This window comes from Numida meleagris, chromosome 2 (genome assembly GCF_002078875.1).
Source record: "Numida meleagris isolate 19003 breed g44 Domestic line chromosome 2, NumMel1.0, whole genome shotgun sequence".
In the NCBI taxonomy this organism is placed as follows: Eukaryota; Metazoa; Chordata; class Aves; order Galliformes; family Numididae; genus Numida; species Numida meleagris.
In genome coordinates this window covers 112,896,805-112,904,742 of record NC_034410.1, presented here as the reverse complement: position 1 = coordinate 112,904,742, position 7,938 = coordinate 112,896,805, and the positions used below count along the sequence as shown (strand labels likewise).

General features: G+C 39.1%; 1 long non-coding RNA gene across 2 annotated transcripts; it reads right to left on the bottom strand.

Annotated features, from left to right (window-relative positions):
* On the bottom strand, window positions 2,186–7,608 carry LOC110394352. Of its 2 annotated transcripts, XR_002435570.1 has the most exons (4): window positions 7,521–7,606; window positions 5,373–5,519; window positions 2,542–2,638; window positions 2,186–2,399 (listed from the first exon to the last, which is right to left on the bottom strand). It is a non-coding gene; the product is annotated as an uncharacterized LOC110394352 (long non-coding RNA). The 2 variants fall into 2 exon arrangements; XR_002435569.1 differs by lacking the exon at window positions 5,373–5,519 and having other exon boundaries at window positions 7,521–7,608.

Genomic DNA, 7,938 nt, shown 5'->3' with positions numbered 1-7,938 from the left:
CAGGTTGTGATTTAGATCCTAAGATCTGTGCTGAGAGCTGTACAAAAAGTAGGAACATTCTCCCTAATTTTCAGATGAATTTATTGTGCCAGCACCTCATGCATATCCACCCAGAGGACAGGTGGAGAGAGCAATCTGAGACCATTTTTGAATTAATGGTGGAAAGATCAACAGAAGAGAAGTAGAGAGTTTGTTTATGTTAGGAGGATAAGAAAGGAGAGAGAGAAGGAAGAATCTGACCAAAAAAAAATGTGAAGGTGGTGGAAAGAACCTAACCAAAATCAGCTCTTTCTCTTGCAGTTATCACTTGCAATATGATTTGCCTGAACACACAGTCCTTTGACTACTGTAATTATAAAAAGATTATAATTGTATACTTAATTTAGAAGAGAAAGGGAATACGCCGTAGAGATTTTGCCGTTTGGAAGTTTTTCTGCTTATTAAGTAACAACATGTTTCATGCATTATTTTGAGGCTAAAACTTGATTAACATGCAGCAATGAAACCGGTCTAATTTTATTTTGCTGAAATTGCTGTAAATAGCACTGTTAGCAAAATAAATACTAAAAGAAGATGGTATTTGACAGCAAAGATGTACTTAAAATATTTTGTTATAATTCCTTAGCTTTCACAAGACAGGTATTGTTAGGAGTCAGTCTGATTAGTCTATCAAAGACACATCGTTGCCTCCTTCTTCCCCACCCTCCACCCCATTGAAGGTAGAATAATCTTTACTATGCTTTTAAAGAATAAGAATTTAAATTGAAGCAAACCTTGAAACTGCCAAAGCATGCTGATTATTGACAGGTTATATGGAAATGATTGCTTAAAATTCCACCCCACAGACAGACAGATAGACTTGCATAATCCCTACTTTAGCGTTATGGCCTTGCTCTCTATTGCTACTCTATATGGCTGTAATCTCAAAAGACCATTTATTAAATGTGAAATATTGTATGTTCCTGTAGCATCCTTCCTCGATTGGGTTTCTAGGGCCTTGTTGGGCAATTGATTACTCTGTGCACAATCGTGCTGCTTTAGGAATTAATGGCAAACCCCCCATTGTCTTCAGGGTTTAGGCCTTTTACAATTTTTTATAAGTTCATTATATTTTGCAAGTGATGGAGTTTAAAATGTGAGATTGGAAAGAGTTGCCCTTTACATCTTCCTGTGAGATGTTTTACCTTTAGAATGAAAAAGCATTTGGAACCTGTCGGACGGTTTTGATCTGTGGGATTAAAAGGAATCTGTACTGAAAATGGATTCATATAATTTTCTTTTTGGGTACCCAGTACTTGGGGGGAGGGGGAAGAGTGAAAAAATAACAGCTGATTTAATGTAAGTGGCCTGAATTCCCTCTCCTGGTGGGTCTTTCAAACCTCTGGTTTCTGTTCTTGCCATCGCTCAGTGAGTATCCCCCTCCCCTTTTTGTTAAAAGGCATTTCCTCTGAAAGCCTACAAAAGCAGCTTTCAATCTGATTAAGCTTCTCTTTCAAAAACATACAAAAATAGAGATGCATTTGGGTCAGTATCACCCCTGACTTCATTTGCCCATGTTGACTACCAAGGAAACTCTATGGGAATGAGGGTTGCTCCTGTGGTCAACTGGGCTAGCCAAAATTTCATTTTTGGCATTCCAGAGGGCAACAGTGAGAATAACCCAAACCCAAATTACTGCAAAGGCCGGGGCAGCTTGGTGCAGCTGTAGGTTTACAGCTGATAGATACCCATTTTCCAGCCTTAACCTGGAATCAGCAGCTGCCAGAGTGAGGTCGGGGGAAAGTCTGTCTCAGTCTGCTTCCAGGCCTGGTGTGCTGGCTCACCCCCAGTTAAAGCAAAAGAGCCTTAGCCTACCTGCCTGTGAAACGGGCATGAAATAAGGTGTTTTAGATAGGTTTTGTGAGGGACATTCTGTACCTGAAAAAATTTCCCGGTGTTGACTTTTCTCAGCATCTGCATCTTTCACTTGTCCATTTGTAGAAACACGTGCAATATTTGTCTCCAGCAGATTGGTGTTTGCTAGAGATATTTGTACAGCAATTTACAAAGGTGCTCTGATAACACGTGTAAGCATTCCAACAGGGTGGCACTGAAAAATAAGCTTGAACTGGAACTCTGATTTGTTCCTGCCCTCACAAGAGCTTTGTAACCTTTCTTAATATTTCTTTTGTTTAGTACGCGGTGATGCTGAAATGTAATCTTTATTACTAAATGAATGAATGACTGGTGCATTGCTTAGGGCACAGACTAAAAACCGTTCTCACGTGAAGCCTAAGTATTGCTGCTGTGGTTGTCCTGTTGTTTTATTAACTCAGAACAATGTTGGACTACTCTCTAAATCAAATAATCTCTGTGAAGTGTCTTCCCTCGGTGGCATCTTTGATAATGGAGAGTAGATTCTAAAAATACAATAAAAGCATAAAAGATAATATTGTAACTGCTTTCAAGAATGAGAAAGAAATGAACAAATACAAAAAAAAAGAAGCAGACTACACAGAAAGGAAAAAGAAGAAAATATAGTACGTGTTAGTTTTTAATCACCTTGTGTGAGTATTTATGATTTAATCTGCTAACATCCATGGTAAGTACAGCATAGGATTTGGTGAGTCTTTCAGCGCCAGCTGCACACTCTTATTGTCTGTGGAGAAGCAGAGAGAATTATTAAAAATAGTAAAAAAAATTTTTTTTTTTACCTTTTTTTTCAATTTATTAATTGAATTATAAAGTACATATTTTATTTTTTTCCCCTAATGCCCATCAGTTGCTATCACGTACATTTATGTGGAAAGCGGTTGTTTCAAATATTGTAACTGTTTTCTCCTCTGATTAGCTAAGTAAGCATCTTATGTTCTCTGAAGAGGAGAAATGGCCCTCGAGACAAAAGCATTTTTCCAGTGTGTGCGTATGTGTGTGTGCGTGCACGCATGCATGTCTGCATACACACATGCGGATACGCGTGTGCACAAAGCAAAGAGCTTCACAGGTTTATGACGGAGGAACAGACTCCTGTGGTTTTAATTTGTTTTTAAAATATGAATTCTGCCTGCAGACTGTCAGAGTGTAAAAGCTATTTTTGTTCTGAATGTGGAAGATATATATTTTTTTAATTTTTTTTTATACCAGTGACTTATACATGAAGCAGCATTCAGATGTTTTATGTTTCACATTTATTTAAACAATCATTGTCTCTCTCAAAATATTTTCCTGGAAACCTTATGTACAGGTAATAAAAGCCTTGCTTTGGAGCAGGTTCATCTGATAATAACAATACAAGGTTGTCTGATTATGCCAAAATGATATTGGAGAAAGGGGATTTTATTAACTCACTTAAAATGAAATCCATAACATCTATGAGCTTTCTCCCTTCCAAATGGACCAAAAGCTTCATTAGAGAACAGAAACCTTTTTTAAAGTATACATGCTAGAGTATAAAAATACATTTAAATTGAAGCCTAGGGAGTAAATGATAACTATTACATTTCTCTGCTCGAAATGCCTTCTTTAATTTTCTTTTCCCTTTTATTTATTTCTTTTTCTTTCTTTCTTTCTTTCTTTCTTTCTTTTTCCCATGTTAGCATCTTGATGCAGTATCTACCTGCTAACACTTCAGGCAATTCACTTCCCTGTTTTAAGCAGCTTGAGAGGTAACCTCAGTTCACAGAGCATCCTCAGAGCTGGGCTCAGTGCTGCTGGGTGCCCTACTTGTAAGATACCTTTTCTTCTCATGCCTCTGTATGGGTCAGCAGTACCTAGGTTCTGCCATCCACATCAGGCTTTAGAAACGCTTCTCTTCCTGGTGATTTTTATGTTCTTTTCACCTCAAGCACGCACTTGCTCTAGAAGAGAGTTTGCTTGGCATGTTTTGATGCAGAAATGGGAAAAAAAAAAAAAGAAAAAGAATGTTGTAGATATGTTCCTGTAGAAACAAGAAGTATTTCATCCCCATCTTTGCAAAGGCAAGCAATTGCCCAGTATCTCAGGCAGTCACATTCTCCTTTTTTGGCTGTCTGCAAGACTACACTTCAGTAGGAGCTGATGGTAGATAGTTTCATACAGTCTTCTGCTTGCATATTGGTTGCTTCTTGTAGGAGCACTTTGCCTGAGATTGGAACTCTTGTATTTTTTAGGCAGAAAGAAAGTGCATAAGAGGAATGCCTTCAGCTTTTATTCCCTTTGCTCTGCCGCATACTCCTTCCCATCTCTCCAGTGGGAACACTCTCTCCAGTCAGGATCTTCCCTGGGCCTCCTTCTACCAGAGCTGAGAAGGAATTCAGAAAGGCTTTCCTCATGCCACTCCAGTCTGAGCTGTTTGCCACTGTGATATTTTTTTCCTGTATATTTTCCATCTAGCTATATGTTAAAATTTTATTTCAAAGATTTAGTTTGAAAATAGGTGAATAAACAATTGAGTTCTATATATGAAAGGGTATTTTGATTAAAAGTCCTGAAGCTTAATTACCACCGCAGAGGTTTTAATATGAGCATTTCAATCAAAGCATTGAAGCATCTTACATTCTAGATGCAGTGAACTACAGATTTATCCCATAAAATGAGATATAAGAGCCTTATGCTTTCAAAAAAATTAACTTCATAAATTAGGGAAAACCATCTTTACAAACAAACAAGAAAAACAAACACCAAAAGCTTGGTTTTGGTTACTGGTGATTAAAAATATGGCCACTGTGGGGAAAATGTGTTGATCAACGCAGTGGAAATGACTGTGTGTGTTAAAAAGAAAACTGAAAAAAACTGAAAAGTGCTTTATTATTATTACTTAAATTAAAAATAACCATCTTGTAATTGGCAAAAAGTGAGGTTGGAAGAATTTTTCAAAGCTGACAATATTAAGTTTGGAAAGTCTTGGGAGATATGCCATTTATTTCACATGATTTCTCACCTTTCTTAAATACTGAATTCTCAGCAAATTTAACAACGTATCAAGATTTGGAAAATGACATGCAGTAAGTGCAAATCTTGAATGCCTGCTGTAGAAGTAATTTAATTTGGAGAAGCTGATTATTTTGATAAAAATCAGCCTCTTTCAGTAGGTTAACAGTTGTTGTTTGCTACTTGAAAAATATGATTAGTTTAGCAGAACTCGTTTTCTGTTACATCACGTAGCTCCTTCGGTTTTGAGTCTTATATCTCCTCGCGTATATTTTGCTTGTTTCTAACTGTTAGGCTCTGTACAGCCATACGTAGTTGCTCTCATATAGTTCCCCTGCTGTCATTTCCAGAGCTTCTTTGTATAGCTTCTGAATACCCCTCCAGAAGTAAATTAAACGTCCCACCTGAGTAAGGCCTTCTGAAACGTGCCTTGTTAAAAAGTACCCTACAGCATAGTGGGAGAATACACACGTTACTTGACCTACCTGCGTTTGCTCAGATACCGTCAAGACCACACCAGGCATGGAATCAGCTGTGGCCAGGCTCGCTCAGCCAGAGAAGCCTTTTTGACACTCAGACACAATTAGTTTGCCTTTACCGCTGCACTGCTGCACTATTTGAAGACAGGACTCCTGCCCCCAAAGGGTTAAACTCAGTTTAGAGTCAGAGTTAATCCATATGCTAATCTATTTTAAATATCCCTGCATAACTACTGGTATATTTTTAGAAGAGCAGTTTGTTGTTGCAGTTGCCAGCTCTTTCTGATGACACAACAAAATAGGGCAGAATATAGTTTTAATGGTTATTTTGACCGTTATCTTTTAAAAGGAGAAAAAAAAATCATAATAAAAAAAGCCCTCCTTGTCCAAGTATATTTTTTATTTGAATGTTTTCAGCCCGCACTCTGCAATCAGCCAATTACTGTTAGCAGTGTGATGGGCCCGAGGTATCAGCACCGAGAGCGTTCCTGTTGTCCCTCAGGTTAGGGATTGTTTTGCAATGATCACCCGTCCTGATTTGAAGATTGCATGACAAGACACTATTAAAGGAAGGGCAAGTATTCAATTTCTCGATGTCATTTTGCCTGGCCTGGTTTTGAAAATAGGTCATTGTATACTATCTGGATTTGTATATTGTAACAGCACCTGCTAGCATTTCTGTAGTAAGGGTCTAACCGTATTTTCATTATAAACCCCTATTTTCAGGGGTTTATAGACTGTAACTTGACCACAGAATGAAGCCTCTATCTAAATGGCGACACACCAGGTCTCCTCTTAGGAGCACGTTTTTCACACTGCACATCTTCCCAGAGACATATTCAGCCATTTCTGCAGGAGTGAAAAATGCAAACAGCATTTCAGTGGTGGTTTGGTATCGATAATAGATTCCTTCGGAAACAGCCACCACGCTATGTTTATCTTTTAATTAAAATGATATCTAAGAGAGCTGTGTTTGAGTAACTGTAGGGTATAAACGTTCATGACTGGGCACGTATATTTTAATTATGCAAATCCACAGCAATAAATGCCCTTATATCATGGAAGGATTTAACAGGGTCAAAAACTGTTTCTTTGAAAGGGTTTGTAAATAAATCAAATGGCCTGAATGACAAGTTTATGCTTATATATCTGTTTACATTGCTTTTTCCCATAATGTGGAATTGTTTCTGAGGGAGTCAGCATCACTCTCTGGCCTAATATTTTAAATTGTGAATAGATTCTCGCTTATGCAACTGAATCAGCACAGCTGTGCAAATGTGTGCATTTAACATTGATTAAATGCTTCCACCTCTACGTTACAAAATGCAAACGGAAGCCCCTTACCACCAGTAAATGTAGGTTTTTGCAAAATAGCTGTCAAGGAGCATTTCATCACCTGCCATCTACTTCCTGACATGTTTTACTTTTTGTTTTTAATACGATCAGGAGCAGCCAGGCAGCAACGGAGCAAAATGAAACTTCTTCTAACACAAAGATAATAAAATACATACGAGTAGCACTAAAGGATTGTCTGAAGACTGCAGATGCAAGGAAATTCAGGGTTAATGCTGCGTTACTTCATTTGGAAGTCAACCCCATTGCGCCTGTTTATTGCAGGGGTCCTCCAACAGCCAGAGCACAGATGCGCGAGAGGCAGCCGCAGAATGGTGGGCTGAGCCAAGCCTTCGGGTGGCAGAATGCAAAATTCCCAAATTTCTTGGGTTTGGAGGAGAGGGAGGAAGAGGAATATCATGGCCCTGTACGTGCTTAAGGCAGCACAGAAGAGAAAGGCGGAAAAAACTCCAGGCACAGGGCTGTGTGTTGGCTAGGTGCTGAGATTCCTGGAGGTATTCTTTCTACCTACTTCTTGAAATACCCATCGGTAAAACAAAATCCCCCATCCCCTGCAAAGCCAACAGTTTGCTCCTTAAATGTGTTTAGGCTTCATTTTAATGGAAGTGAAACATAGTCGATGGAGGCAAATTAAAACCATATAATTTTGTAATCTTAGTTTAGCAATAATTGCGGCAATAAAACAGTGGAAAGAATAATTGTGGAACATATGTTTGTGAGTGACATTATCTAGGTGACTTCCCTTTTACGGCAATGCGCTGTCCTATTTGTCTCCCCTCCCCATGCATTGGAATGACAAACCTGCGAGCCCGGAGTTAATGCTGATTGCAGCAGCTGCTTACACATGGAGTCTCCATGGCAACCGGGGACGTTGCCATGCAACCGTATTCTTTTAGGGACAGTGAAAATGCCCAAAGGCTTACTAAAAATACATGGAAGGGGGGAAAAAAAAATCTTAAATTTTCTTACTACTTTTAGTGGTTGGAAGGGACTGCGCTGCCGCCTGAAAGCACGGGTCGCGCAAATAAAAGCGTGGCCCTGACCTTTCAGAAATTGCTTGCCGTTGCTTGCAACCCGGAGCTTTATTGACAAAGATGACTTTTGATCGATTGTAAAATTGGTAGCCAACACGCGGCGGCGGCCCATTGCCATTGCGGAGGGGCTGAAGGTCAGCGAGTGCCATCAATGCCGGATCGATCAGAGGAGCCGAGAAATGCCG